Source organism: Sinocyclocheilus anshuiensis, unplaced genomic scaffold, assembly GCF_001515605.1.
Source record: "Sinocyclocheilus anshuiensis isolate Anshui unplaced genomic scaffold, SAMN03320099.WGS_v1.1 scaffold2110, whole genome shotgun sequence".
Taxonomy (NCBI): domain Eukaryota; kingdom Metazoa; phylum Chordata; class Actinopteri; order Cypriniformes; family Cyprinidae; genus Sinocyclocheilus; species Sinocyclocheilus anshuiensis.
Genome location: NW_015555856.1, coordinates 70,530 through 86,914, shown reverse-complemented (window position 1 = coordinate 86,914; position 16,385 = coordinate 70,530). Strand labels below are relative to the sequence as shown.

The 16,385-nt window shown below is 39.0% G+C and overlaps 1 pseudogene; it reads right to left on the bottom strand.

Moving 5' to 3' along the window:
• The window catches only part of LOC107675641 (membrane-associated guanylate kinase, WW and PDZ domain-containing protein 1-like), a 117,404-nt pseudogene that overhangs the window by 31,721 nt on the left and 69,298 nt on the right, over window positions 1-16,385 (bottom strand).

Genomic DNA, 16,385 nt, shown 5'->3' with positions numbered 1-16,385 from the left:
TCCCCTGAGGCACACACACACACACACACACACACACACACACACACACACACACACACACACGTGTTAGAGAAACAGCCGACTCATGTGACTCATGTGACCTGCAATTCATCATCAAAGAGATGTGCATCACAAATGAAACCTAAATGAACTGAAACCAATGAAACCAAAAATGTAAGAGTACTTGGTACTACTACAAAATAGAAGTCAGAAGAACACGGACTGCAGGAAAGCAGGTTTGATGAATCAGGGGTCTGGCGTTTGCAACAGAGTGCACGCACGTGATTTATTAGTCTATTAAAACTCAAAATTCAAGGTATTCTAAATTGTAGATAGCAAAAATGCTTCTGTATGATTTTTATATTTATATAATTTAATATAGTTACCTTAATCTATGTCACACAAAGAGTACCGTTTTTCTGCAGATACAGTATCAGCATAACAAATTTAATAATCATTTTATACAAGTTCAGTAAAGTTAGCAATAAGTGACTTAGCCTATATTTTAGACATAATATTGCTTGTTTTTGCTCAATTTTGCCAACGAAAATAGTTCCCAACAAAGATCACACAGCACTGTTTTGCATCTCCGAGCGACTTATTAAACTTATTAAATGAATCAGCTTTTTGAAAGAATCGGTTGAATAAATGATTCAGTGATTCACTAGTCAAATGCATAATATTGCTTGTTTTTGCTCAATTTTGCCAACGAAAATAGTTCCCAACAAAGATCACACAGCACTGTTTTGCATCTCCGAGCGATGGTGTTTACTTATTAAATGAATCAGCTTTTTGAAAGAATCGGTTGAATAAATGACTCACTCATTTGTCAGTCACTTGCTGTCACCTACTGGCGGTTTTCATTTTACATTTCGACTATTTTTTCATGTTTTAAAATAATTTAAAATAACAGTGTTCAACGTTTTATGTTAAAAACAAAACATTATTTATTCATTCATTTATCAACTGCAGGTTAAATGCATCCATATCCCCTCTACATTAAACTGTAAATACATCTAAACATCACTTCAGATGCAGATTCCAGAAATGTTTTCTTATGTTGGAATGAAATAAACTAAGTACCGGAAGAAGTGCTTCTTATTCCATTAAATACAAAATGGAAGAAAGAGTTAAAACTGAACACAATCTTGCTACTCAAGCCGTGTATGACATTTTTTTTATATATATTTATTTGCTTCTTTTCCATTTTGCATTTACTTGAACTTTTACTTTCAATACTCGTTTAAGATAAAAACAAAATACTTTTCTACTTAAGTACAATAAATATCACATACTTTAAGACTGTTACTCAAGTAATATTCTAAACGGTGACTTCAACTTCTGACAGTTCAGTTCAACGCAATTCAGTTCAGTTCAGTTCAACGCAAATCCTTTACTCTTCAGGTATCATTCAGGATGTGTTACAGAAGAGAGAGGTGTAAAATGCTGCACAGGGACGATCAGCTAAAATGATTCGCTTCAAGGCAAATACACACACACTGCATGTCGAAAAGCATTTCTTAACCCACAGATTCTGCCCACAATTAATGCAAAAATGATGCGACACAACAAAAATACTTGTGGATTTAGTAATTTGATATGCAGTGTTTGTGAATCGCTCTCTCGTGTTTGATGATTAATATGTAAGAGGGGTGGGGCTTCTATTTCAGTGTGGGAGGGGCTAAAGAACTGTGTGTGGTGCCTGATTAGAACACACTCAGATGATTATGAAAGAGAGAGCTGTTCTTGTGTCATGTCTGGTTAGGACCTGTTTCCATCTTTCCGTCCACAGCGGCCGGTCCGTCCAGAACCAGACTCTTGATCTGCAGGAACTCGTCCGGTTCATCGCCGCCGACCACAGTGAAGCCGAAGCCTCGCCGGCTCTTCAGCAGCTTAGTGCTTATGAAGGAGCCCTTGAGTTCGGCTGGATTACGGGTAAAGAACGGCTTTCCTCCTGCTCTCACACACACACACACACACACACATGAATTATTCAGTTCTGTCATTGTAAATGCTTATTTAGTCAATATTCTTGGTGGTTGCATATAAATGGGAATGAAAGTGAAGTCTCACGCTTGGGGCCCGGGGCCTGAGGGGCCAATGGACTGCTCTGAGGGTCTCTGTATGTCTCCAGATGACTGGGCACGTAAGAGCCGACGGCAGCGCCGGCAGACGAGTGCCCCTCTATCCATTCTGACCCAAACCAACAACACCAAAGAAACATTAAACTGCCACAAGTACAAGATAAGAACCATTTGATAATCAAATCGCATATTGGCATGTCTCAAATAAAGTGACAGACATTTTGGTAACACTTTCTATGAAGCCCGTATTTATAATACATTATAAGGGTATTCTTAAGGCATTATAATGAATGCATAATGCATTATAAAAAAACGTATAATATGTTATATCAACTCATGATTAATCATAACAACAGTTATAATACATCAAGTATACCCTTATAATGTATTATAAATACGGGCTTCATAGAAAGTGTTACCAACATTTTTTTAAATTAAACTGATATTTTCATTCAGCAAGGACACATTAAATTGACCAAAAATTACAGTAAATACATCAATAATCAGCATATGACAATGATTTCTGAAGGATCATGTGACACTGAAGGCTGGAGCAATCAGCTTTAAACTTGAATAAATGTGACCAGTGCTGGCAAAATGAGTCTGAATGCGCACGGGCTAATTTTGAGCTACAGGCAAAAAGAGTGAAAAATGTAAATTTAACACTTTATCTTGATAATCGACTTTAGTCATTCTACTAACTATAAGAAACTTGCCAACTCCTCGTCAACTAGCAGTCATCAGAATATTAATAGACTGTCTGCTTCGACATTCAACTGACTATAAGTCACTTTGCAAGTACATGTCAAATTATTTTACTAACCCTAACCTAACAGTCTACTAGTACTCTAATGAGAGTTAGTTTACATGCAGTTGCAAAGTTACTTATATTAAGCAGAATGTCAGAAGTGGGTTCTCAAAATAGTGTAAGCCATTTAATCAATGTAAGCATGTGTAAACCCAAGCAAAGGACAGTGCTATGCAAATAAATACTACAACATTACAGAAGTAATAACACACTACTGTGCAGAAGTCTTAGGCACGTTAGTATTTTCACCACAAAAATGGTTTTAAGCCAGTTATTTCAAAACATTTCAGCAGTTATTATCTTTTGCTGTACTGTAGTGTGTGAGTAGGAAATATCAGTTTACATTTCCAAACATTCCTTTTGCCATTAATTGTAATAATGCAGTGGCTGAAGCATGGCCACAGTTCTTCTGGATTGAGTCTGTCTCAGTTTGTTCTGTTTCTTCATGTAATCACAGAAGGACTGGATGATGATGCTGAGATCAGATCTCTGTGTGGAACACTGGCTGCTGTCAGACAAAAATCTCACTGCAGTATTACAATTAATGGCAAAATGAATGTTTGGAAATATAAACTGATATTTCCTGCGGACACACTATAGCAAAAGATAGAAATAACTGACTTAAAACTTTTTTGTTGTTGGTGAAAATACTAATGGCCGAAGACTGTTGCACAGCAGTGTGAGTCAGTTTGTAAGCAGTTGTTGGTATTGGACTCCAGTAAGTGTTGCAGTGTGTTCCTGAAGTGATTCGTCTGAAGTGATCTGCACCTCTGATGTAGCGTCCCTCCTCCGGCGACTGCTGCACATCCAGCTGCTTCTGCCGCCGGGCCTCCAGAACCGGGTTCTCGTACTGCGTCTTACGGTTAATGTGACTGAGACACAGAGACACAGCCATCAGCATCAGCATCCTCAGACGCATCCAAGCTCTGCTGATTCTCAGACAGTGAATCTGACTTGATTCTCTGTACTTAATGAAACGGTGCATGATGCAATCTGAATTGTGGCCATGACCCAGTGCTTTTGTTACTCAATGAGTCCTACAGTAATCGTTTTCAATAATAAGGCCCAAATTGATCAAGTTGATGAACAATTAACAGAATAAAGTCCAGGCCCTACATTCACACACGGTTGCCGTGATTTTGCCAAGTAAGACATGATCCTGGATCAACATTACTATCCAAAAATACAGACTTAACACAATCCCTACCCCTAAACCTAACCCTACCCATAATTTATTCCTAAAAACAGTGTGAAATGATAGCTGATTAACAAGGGTGTAGAAGCACCTAACCCTGATTATAAGCCTAAAACTGACATTTCCTGAAAAGTTCTCTCTCAATTCTGATTGGTTGATTGGAATGATGTTCCTGGATCAACAAGGATGTTGATCCAGGAACATGTTGTACTTGGTGAAATCATGCTCACCATTCACACACACAAAACACTGGGAGTTTCTTTAATTCAGTCACTGAGCTGAACTGAACTGATTGTGAGATGGAGGGATCTTACACTTACTCAACATAATAGACTCCATACAACGGGTCGTCAATCTTCTCCCAGCCAGGAGGCAGTTCTGATGCAGACAAATCAAGAGCCACTGAGCAAACAGATGATAGACGCTGCATGGTGTGTGCTTTCAGAGTTTAGCATGTGCTGTGAAAAGACTGCTTCCCACACTTTCTCACCAAAATTTCCATCGAGTATGATTACTGGACGAGGATTTGTACAAATCCACTGCTGTTCTACTAATAAGATTTATGCTAGATGGGAACTAAGAGTCCATGAACAGGATCTGCCCAGTTTCCCATCACAAGGTGCCTGATGTGGTTAAGCTGCAACCGATCTGTAACGGCTGGTCAGAATAAAGAGGTCAAGGGTCTTGATTATCAAGATTTAATTGTAGCTGACATTTAAGAAAACTATTTTTCTTTTTTTACCAATCTTTTCTTTATTTCACTTTAATTAAAGGGCATATTTTTCAGAGTATTTTCAATGAAAGTCCAAAAAGATAATCACCAAATTAATTTACCAAGCATTATATTACATTAGTGGAGGGAGCTATATATTCCACATCCTGTTTTATGCATGAAACTCAAAGTTAAACAAAACCATACGGGACTATCACACTTTTCTTTTTGGTAGTTGGAGAAGCAGCTTTAAGGAGCTTTGCATTCACTCTCTCACACACAAAATATCTCAGTACTAAAGACCTGATGAATGACACACACACTCACACACACGCACGCACGCACGCATGCACGCACGCGCGCACACACACACACACTCACACACTCACTCACACACACACACACACTCACACACACTCACTCTCACACACTCACTCTCACACACACACACACACACACACACACACACTCACTCACACTGGTTTGTTTTTGTGAAAAGTGGGGACATCCCATAGGCGTAATGGTGTTTCTACTGTACAGACCGTATATTCTATTGCCCTACACCAACCCTACCCCTAAACCTACCCCTTACAAGAAACTTTGTGCTATTTCAGATTTTCAATACACTCCATTCTGTGTGATTTATAAGCGTTTTGAAAAGTGGGGACATGGGGTAATGTCCTGAAAAGTCACCTTCTCCTTGTAATACCTATGTCATACCTTTGTCATTATACAAATTTATGTCCTCATTTGTCACAAAAACGTGCGCACACACACATTCACACACACACATGCTGCATGTAGAGAGAGTCATGCTAACAAAGATTTAATAATCACACCTGGCACAGGCGAGAAAAGAGACGTACCGAGATCATTGTCCAGCTCTTCTGTATGTACACCCTCTTCTCCAGGAGAATTACACAGACGAGAGGAAACACACAAGTGTGAATATTTGATGAACAATGACAGAATAACAGCACATCACAGAATTATCACGCTGCTTCACACACCTACAGCACGCAGTAAAAGTTCATCAGAGAGATAATGAACATACAACCTTTACATCATTAAATGAAGACATCTGAACGGAAGGGCTTTCTGATCAATTCCTTACCTTCAAATCATTATGGCTTTCAATTTATGCCCGTACTTTTAAAAACTAGCATCAGCGTTGCTATTTTTCTACGACTGAGCAAGTGGAGTGGGGGGTTGTGGGTAATATATGAGTGCAGAGAGCATGCACAGATGCACACTTGTATGGCACTTTTGCTGTTCTTTTATAATGTACTGTGAATTATGACACAATCACTCTAATCTTGAACAGTATCCAAATATCCGAACAGGATTCAGATTGGACACAGACACGCTTCCCAGTACAGACCTCTCACTCCTCAATAAACACATTAAACATCTCCTGAAATACATTAACATGTATGTTTATACAGTACATAAGAACTGCATATTTTTGAGTCAAGTCTACAGTATAATACTTTCCTTAATACAAACTGCTTCATGGTGACTTTACTGAAATCAATGCTTTACTCAAAGCAGTAACCTTCCCGTTAGCTTTAGCTTGAGTATCGATGTGTTTGTACATTGAACATTGACTTTGAACACAGAGATGTGTCTCTGTTTAAGGCTTGTTTAGAAATCTTCTTTCCTCATGAGATTCAGATTTTGATGGCAGTAAAGAATACTGCTGATGAAGGGCGCCCTCTGCTGGTCAGAGACATGCCTTCAGCGACTCGCCTGTCCTGAGCCAAAACAGCATTCTTCAGGTCAGGCACATCTTCAGCCACTGGCCCAGCTTCTGCTGAACACATCTGATGCTGATGTTACTCTGTGACAGCAGAGCTCAAACTGCTTTGACTCCAAGGCCCCTGCTGTCCACTACAATATCTGAAGGCCCCATTGTGTTTCCAGCTGTTTGTGATTTACTGGACAAAGATTAAGGGTAAGGACTTCCGCCATGTTTCATTTCTACCCAGTAAAGTAATTATTTTATGGAATTTTACGAGTTTCTTTATTTCCATTCTAGAAATCACACTGTCAAAATTAACGCATATATCCAGCTTTTCCATGACTTTGAGGAATCCTGGTTTCATCAGTCAAACATTTCAGCTATTTTATTCAGCTAGAGCGATAGCTGGATGCCTTTGTCCATAATAGGGATTTCCTGGAAAGTCATTATTGTCTTATTACTCCTATGAGTTTTGCTTGTGGGCTTTCTGCACGACGGCGTCAAGTATGAATGAAATGTACGTTACATGTGAGAGTTTGTAATTTATGGTATATTGAGAGACAATAATGATTTTACGTTTTAAAATATCACGATCATCTTCAATACGGGTATTTGGCAACACCCAGACATGAGATGTGCTATGGTATGAGAGTAGGCTCCGTTTGTGTGGCTCTTACCATCATCGTCACAGTCCTCCAGAGGTTTGAGCTGTTTGTCCTGACACCGAGGGTCCATCCATGAGGTCGTCTTTGTGTTGTGGCTATAAACAACAGCATCGCTGGTGTTAATATTAAAGAAATGAAACTGTAAGCAACACATTTTTGAAGTTTATGTTCTGATTGTGTCAAAGCAGTCATCACCGCAGGCCTAACACACGTTTAACGTGTTTCTCTTTCTGAAATGTGTGTGTGAATGATCTTGTACCATTGGGTGAAGTGTCTCTCAGTCAGTGTTTAAGGGGTGTGTTGTGGCGGCTCGTACTCTATGAAGTAAATCTCTCCGCTCTCAGTGTAGGCCATCTCCCAGTTGTCCGGTAGCGGTCCGAGCGGGTCCTGGTCCGGAGGAAGGCCCGGGTGTTTGGACGGCGGCAGCGTGGCCATGTTGTTCAGCACGTAGCTGGGTGCATTGTCTCGCACCTCCGGCCGGCTGGAGTCTCCTGTGCACAGTAGGGGAGAGGTGAAGAGACTACCAGCTAAGAACTCTAGGTACAAATACAGGAAGTGCGAGGAGACACAAGAGAAGAGTCTCAAACACATGCACACACACCCTGAGAGCTACTCCAAACACAAGACTCAGCTCTGAGCCAATGCTGACAACATGAGCTACTCTAATCTAAAGAACACATTTTGGGGAAAACTGTATTAGATTCAATGTTTTTAATTCAACTTTTCTGTATTCACTGAAATATGAATTAATTCCAGAACTTTTTTTTTTGTGTAATGTGAGCATGTTGCTAAGCTAGCAGTGCGATACTTTAAACACATTTCTATTGATCCTTTTTGCTACTGAATTAAATTCAAACTGATTTAGTACAATATAAAAATTCACAGCACACATGAACATTGGGTAAAACAGTCCATGTCGAATTAGACTGAACTATTTGACTGTTCAATACTGAATGAAAGTATAGTACATTCAGGGCTCGCAAAATCGCTAAGACAAGAAAGACAAGAAAAAAAAATGCGGAATGAATCGCGTTATGGATTAATGTGATGATTCAATAATTTCATCAAGTAAATATGAGCGCTGCATGTTTCAAAGTCAAAATACGGCGTGGCAGTTTTTATGTGAATGAATCTCTGAAGGGAACCGACTGCCTTCAGAAAATTTTTGATTGCATTTTCTTTTCATCTTTCCGCAGCGCTGCTTCATGTACTGCCGTTACCGGGGAAACCGCTGTATTTACAAATGCGCCTCCTGCTGGCAGAGAATGAATGTGCATCTTCAATAATCCAAAAGTCTGCTGTTTGTTCAGATCAATGCGAATATGGACCCAAGTTTTTACGCAGCAAACACGCAGAGTTGAAAATGTGAAAGAAGCTAATGTACCTTCTAAAAATCTAGACAATTAAGATATATATTGATATATTTTGAATTAAAGGAGACATATTATGTCCCTTTTTACAATATGTAATATAAGTCTCTGGTGTCCCCAGAATGTATCTGTGAAGTTTCAGCTCAAAATACCCCTCTGATTATCATGTTTATCGCGCTGAAATCATGCGTTTTAAACCATATGAGTTTAAACTTCTGATATAGCAGGTCTGACAAAGGGTCATAAAAAGCCTTAGATTGATTGTTAAAAATCCTGCAGATACCCTGTATATAGTGAAATAAAATTCCTTCCTTGATATTTGTGTTTTGATATTTTGACTCCTATCCAATTTTTTTTTTTTTTGCCTTTTTGGGGGGGGGGGGTATTATTATTTAGTTATTTATTTAGGTTAGTTAAATTCACTTCACGCTTTCAAAATCTGAAGTCCGAAGATCTACCATGGATTTGGAAATTTTGCGAGCCCTGACATTCATAATCAGCTGATCTTCATCTGTGTTGCTGGTCGCAGTGCATTCAGTGACACTGGCCTCTGTCTCTGTCTCACGTTCATCAATGCTTTCAGAAGGCAGGATCATACCAGGACTGCAGCTGAGACAGGCTTCAGTGGGCCGAGAGCTCAGCAGAATGCTAATATACAGCTAGCGGGACACATTCAGAGTCTTTATGGACAACACACCCCCTCAAACCAGCGGAGACCCCTCACAAAATAAAGCCTTTCAGTCTGTAGAGTTTCACTAAACCAGCCTTACTGATCAACTGTATTTAGAAACTGCTGTCACACTGTCAGCATTATTTATTTTCACAGGTCTATAGAGGATCTGAGTGTGTTTGGACAGTCGTCATCACAGTTTTACAGAAATCCTCAAATACTGGTCAAATGTTGGTGTCAGGGCACTTCAAAACATATCTGCATTTGCTCTGAGGCAAATGAAGGCTAATAACCTCATCAGTGTTGTTAATTCAGGTTTATCTTCACAGGCAGTAAGAGCTGCAGTAGTTTATAGTGTCAGCACTGCTGTAGATCAGTGATCTGACTGTGAGACTGTAAGCTCTGAATCCATGCACAGTTTTTCATCTGTGAGGCAAATGGCACATAGAAATGTGTTCAAATGCCATAATTCACTCTTTAGGACTTCCGACTTCAAATTTCCAGTTGGTTTCTTTGGCATATTCTGTAGCTATGCTGGTGCTCTGGACAGGTACAGACACATAAAGCCAGCAACCAGACGCTTCACAGCTCATCAGTTTGTTCCATAAAACAATATTTCATGATCATTTATGTTCTACCTTCTTAAAAAACCAGCAAGTCAATCAAAATTGTGTGATACTGTGAATACACTGAAAATACACTGCCGTTCAAAAGTTTGGGATCGGTATGATTGTGAAGTTTCATATCATCATCAAGGTGATGAGCATAAAAGACATTAAAAATCGTACTGATCCCAAACTTTTGAACGGCAGTGTATGTCTCAGTCAATGCCATTTAACCATATATACATCTGTCACAATAGAACACATCCTCTCATCTGCTTATTGTTTTTATTAAACAGCTACTACATACCTTACAGCTTCATTTGTTTATTTGTATTTTTTGTTTTGTTTTTACATACACAAAGCTAAAAATTAATGTGCAATTTCTCATACACACACACACCTGTAAACGTGTTGTTCATGTCTGCATCCTCCTGCAGTGCTGTATGCTCTACTCCTGCATGCTGCATACGATCGCAGGACTTCTGGGAACCAGTGCAATTGTCTCGCAAAGCATCATGGGAAATCACTGTCCTACTGAGAGGCTGGATGGGTGGCTTGGGGGTCCCATAATAGTTACCTAGGCAACCAGGACATGGACCATTAACATGCTTGAAAAGAAAGAGGGACAGAAAGCATCGCAGAGAAAGAGAGAGATTTGTAAAACACACACACTCCGCTCAATCCAGAAAAACACAGCAGAGGCATATGTTTGTTAGAGGTTTGTCAAATGTTTCAGTAAATATTGTGCTTCTATAAAAGTATTTGAGATGCTCTGACTGTACGAACATCTGCAGCCTGACACAGCTCTTCAGAAAGGCTTTGTGTATTTCTTTTGCTTTGTTTTTGGCTATGCTAGCATGCTAATGCTCTCTTTGGGCGGGTGCTACGTTATAATCACGGCACATGAACATGGCAGTCTTTATGTGAGCTGTTTGCAGTGTCTGACGTACCGTCATACGTTCCTATCTCTAGCAGTGCTCCGCTCCGCTCCAGCTCCAGGAAGTCCTCCAGGGACAGGAAGTTGTAGTCCACACCATGAAGCTCGCCGTCACGAGGAGCTCGGGTCGTACCTGCACAAGAAACACAGGTCAGATCTCCAAACTCAAGAGAGCTTTCACTGCTGTCAGGGAACAGCATTTCAGAGATGCCACAAACGCTGGGAAACGGATTTGATTTCTCCTGTCTGTGGAGGACTTGAGAAGGCCTCTGTGGCCCCGCTGTTCAGGATCTGGACTGACAGACTGTCATCCTGATGCTGAGTGTAACAGCACAAACTCACCAAACGGACGGACATCTTACAGATGTTCTGGACCGAGCCTGACCTCCAGCATGCAATCAGGTAAACATCACTCTGAATTTACACTACAAAACATGTCAAGCACAACACGCAATTAACCATCAACCAGTAAATCTATTCTGTTGGTGATACATGTGACACATGAACCAATTGCAGATGTCAGGAGTCAGCTTTACGGTGACAGACAAGCTAAAGACGATCACGGGCTCTGTCTAAGTCCAGACATGTACTGTCACACTTGTGTTAGTCTGATGCTAACAGACCCTAGTGTCCAGTGGGGAGAGACAGAGTTATATTACAGTGCTATGGGATCAGATTCCCGCCAAATGTACTTTCTCACGCGATCTCTAAGCAGCGCTGTGAGATCCAGTGTGAAGCTATGGGATCATATTCCTACCAAATGTATTGCAGTCACGGATAAAAAACAACAAGCGTGAAACCAAAATTTTAAAACGCAAGTAAAATTATATTGCACAAAATTAAAAAATGAAAGCAAAGTTTTCAGAATAGCAAACAATGGTCACGGATCAAAAAATAATAAGTATAAATCCAAAATTGAATAACGCATTTAAAAAAATAATAAGCATGAATAACCCAAAGCTAGGGGGTCCACAAAATAATTTGCTATACCGTATTTTTCGGACTACCCGTCGCGTTTTTCATCTTCTGAACGTGCTATGATTTATATTCCAAAGTGACTTATATAATGCATTTAATGTCAAATAAGCAAAACGCAAACAAGTAAAAGCGGGCTCTTCAAGGTTTCTATAAATACATTTCTCATTCTGTGTGACAAGTATAGTGTTAGACAGTATCGCTGAGTTTTTCTTCATTTCAGGAAGAGGTTCACAGAGACGGCAAGTGCATTTTGTATGTTTTCTTTATTTTACAAAAGTACAACGTTTCACTGTTATTTTGAAGGAACACAAATAAAAAAATAGATCGTTTTGAATGATGTCTTGCTCTTATCTATCACATCTTTCCGCTGACATGAGGAACCCAATTGTTCGCACCAGCGCCTCCCGCGCGCACACAACATAATCAGTTCTAGCATTGCAAACTTTACATCGCAGCCTCTTAAACAGTATGTAGGTTGGTCAGCGCGAGCATCGCCATGCCGTGGTGTTTTCCAAACACATTTATTGCATATGTGAAGGATGTTGTTTAAGTAGATATTCAGATACGAGAGAAGTACAAAGCCATCTTTACTAAATAAATAGGCTAATAGTTTATCAACCAAATGTTACACCGCGTCTAACGATTCACTCATGGAAATGAGAGGTATGAGAGCCCAGCAGGAGGTTCAGTTTTTAGTTTCGTTTGAAATGAGTTAGGCTTAGCATTTAAAATAAATGTTGTTTGTAAAGAATGGCACTATAATTTATTTTATGACATACAGTTAAGCAAAACACGAGGAAGTGTTTTTCCTAATATCAGGACCATTGCAAATGTTTATTGAACTGAATCAATATAACAAGAAGTATATTTTAAGTGAGTTTACTAATAATTGTAACTATTTTCTCATTTTGCTCTATTTCAACGAAGAGTTCAAACAAAGCCACAGCAGAACAGTGTCCTCTACAAGCAACACAGCAGCCTTTCGTATTGAATGATTTGCTTTATTCCTCACTGAATGAATCAGCCATTTGAATGAATGATTTAATGTCTTATTCTAAAGACAGTAACTTACTGCCACCTACTGGCTGTTTTACTTTCCTATTGTTGTTATGTATAACTTTATATATTTGAAACATTAATATGATAGTGTTAGGCAATTATATATGTAGCTATGTAAATAAACACAATATGCAAATGAATCATTGTGTATATCAAATTCACCTGGCCTCTTTAACTGTTGCATCGTTTTCAATGCAAAAACATTACATTAATTCAAAATTAATTTACCGATTTACTCATTTAATGTTAACGGATTGCCAGGTAGGCGTACAGCAGTGACAGACAGACACATATAACGGTGTCCTGTATGGAAAGATGTTTCCTAGCCGACAGTTGTCATTTTCACCTGTACAAGTGAACAGAACACTGAGCATCGGCAGTAATGAGGCGTGTTGGAGTGACGTCACCGCCCCTCTTCATCTGATTGGCTAGAGGAGCATCTGCCAATCTAGATCTAGTGGACCAATGATGGCGCTTAAACCCGCCCTGATTTACATGAAACTCTAACCGCAACATTTGGAAGAAGAAGCGAAGAACATGGAATAAAGAGCGAAGGGAAAAACAGCATAAGCATACAAAAAATAAAAATATGTGCAGAAAATGTGTGAGAGCACAAAAAACAGAAATATAACCAAGAAAAACATGATTTTGTGTGCAATTTGGATAATTTTGCATTATGATTTTAAATGTCTTTAAAGTTTTGATTTATGCTTATTTTTTTAAATGCGTTATTCAATTTTGGATTTACACATTATTTTTTGATCGGTGACCATTGTTTGCTATTCTGAAAACGTTGCTTTCATTTTTAAATTTTGTGCAATATAATTTTACTTGCATTTTTACATTTTGGTTGCACACTTGTTATTTTTTTTATTCCTGACTGCAATACATTTGGCGGGAATTTGATCCCATACAGTGCCTCTGCCATTAGGATTCACTTCAGTGAGATTGTCTTCAAACGGTTGCACCATCCTGACAGCAGCTGAGCTGAAAAACATCTGCGCTGATGCCCACTATAACAGAGAGCAGCTACAGGCAAACAGAGCTTCCACAGCTAGACGTGTCTGAGTTCATGTTCTTACACAGAGGATGCGTGTGGGTTTTTTTTTTACAGTCTTCCTTTAACGGCCATTAATATAAGACAATGCTGCAAAAACAGTTTACTGTCAAGCTGTTATATTCCTGTTATATATTTATTGTCCAACATTCCTAATTTTTCTGTCATTAATTTAACTTCATATGTTGGTATTAATAGTGTTTATAATGCTAACACTTGAACTTAAAATATTTTCAACCGAAACATGACATGGTTTCTAGAGAGCAAAAGGTTTTGTGAAAAAAGGGAAGACTTTACAATAAAGTCTGTAAAATAAACTGTTAAAAAGATTTGATGATCACTAGTCTAGTGATTGTACATTATTTTTGCCATTGTTCAGTCTGTATTTCAGCTTTAATGTACGTTTTTTTTAAACAAAGCAGCTGATATTTGCCATAGCGACAGCTAGAAGCTAGTGCACTGCCGAGTCGCTTTCACTCCAGAATAATGGCGGAAGCGTAGGGCTGCTGCAGCTGCAATGGAACGCTCTGTTGGCTTTCACTTCTTGTCAGTATACGTTCTTTGGGGAACTTTAGCCGCTTTGAATGGCTAAGGACCGCCCAAGAGGCCATCTGACTGACAGGTAAAGCAACCAATCACGTTTCGTTTTGTGCTGCGTCATGTTTAGGGGCGTAGAAATGTCCCCACAACAACAGACCGTGTGTAAAACTCTTGGACGCATTTTAAAGAGTCTATGCCGCGACCTTTAAATATTTCACATACTTTTGAGAATCCAGCGTTTAGTTGATCCTGATTAGCGCTCATTGTCACAGTTGTAAACACGATGGCTTTATTCTAACATGAGAGGGTTTGGAGTCACGGCATCTTTGTTTCCAGGCGGAACGTTAACGAAGGCGACACACACTAGGGCTGTCCAAAAAAAATTCGAATTTTGAATATTCTGCGAATTTAAAATAAAAATCCACATTCGAATGCAAAAACGTTGCATTAAAATTTTAGGTGTGCGTCAGGCAGCCATATCAGTGGCGCACGAAATGTGACGACGATGTAAGTGTCATTGCATTTGAATGTTTTTGTTAGTCTATCCAGTTGAAGCCACTAGATGCGGCGCTGCTACGTTGTTCATTCAAAATATTGCGGGGAAAAAAGAACATCAATGCGGAGATGATGTTGTTTACGTAAAAACCGAAACCAAGCCGTTCACACAGAATGCATATTTATCACATTTTCTAGAGGGACATCTATCACCGTTGCACTCGCGTCTCGCACAACAGAGACGCATGTTTAGAAAGCCATGTAAAATTATGTAAGTTCAACTTTTAAAAACATGTCTCAAGACTTTATGGCAGTTTTTCCCATCCCACTGCATCTCAAGTTTTTAAATGAAGAAAGTACTCTTTGTGATTGGTTTTTGGTCCTTTGTATTAAACTATACATGCATGATGCTGTTTTGTTTCTTTAATTATATAAGGTTTATAAATAGGGATGTAACGATTACTAGTTTGACGATAAATCATGATAAAATTCCCCACGGTTATTATTACCGTTTCATCTTTTAATTACCGTAAAAGCCATATTAGATTACCAGTATATAACAAAATACTGCCCAGCATAAAGCACAGTTTTCAGTAACAGTCTCACGTGCGCACAGCACGCAGAGTAGTTTCGTTTTGAGTGAAAACAGGGCGGAAAAGCTGGAGGTTTTAAAAGAGTGCTAAGGGAATTATACAAATGAATATATTAATGAATTAATTATATGAATGTACCTCTGAAGGTTCTGACTGTCTTCAGAAACGATTCGATGGCATTTTGTTTTCATCTTCGCTCCATGTAATACCTAAAGAAAGTGTTCTTAAACGCAATACTGCTTTGTCCACGGAGGTTACGGGAAACAGCTGTAATTCAGCTTTCCATAAGCGCCACCTGCTGTCAGCGAGTGGATTTACAGAGACCTATATTTACATTCAGTCTGTCTGCAGTTTCTGTCTGGACAAAAACGGTCCGAATTTGCATGCCCTGCTGTACATTTTGACCAGTTGATGAAAAAATATATCGCATTACCGAATACCGGCACAAGTCTACGTGCATATTGAGGAAACGATGGATGGTTTTCAAGCGAAAGTCAAGTAAAAGACCGCTTCTTAAACCAGAGAAGGTGAACATGCTGGTATTCTTGTGGGGAAAAAAATCATGCAAGCACTGTCACCATTAGTTTTACTTTTATTTTTGTTTTCATTTTTTAAAAACTTATCTTTGCTGTTTACCTTAAGCTATGGAGGCTCTCTTTTATTTATTTATTTGATTCCTCAGTGATTGCTAAACGTTCTGTAATTTATTAGTCGGTATATAATACAGCATGTGATGTGTGCCATGCCTCATCTTATTCGCTTTTGTTAATAAACGTTTTGTAAGCTAGTTTGTCATTGTATCTTACTGATTTATTGTTGTTGTGCTTTTTAATTAAGAATAACAATGAATCCATCTTTTGTGTTAGTCTTAAAAAA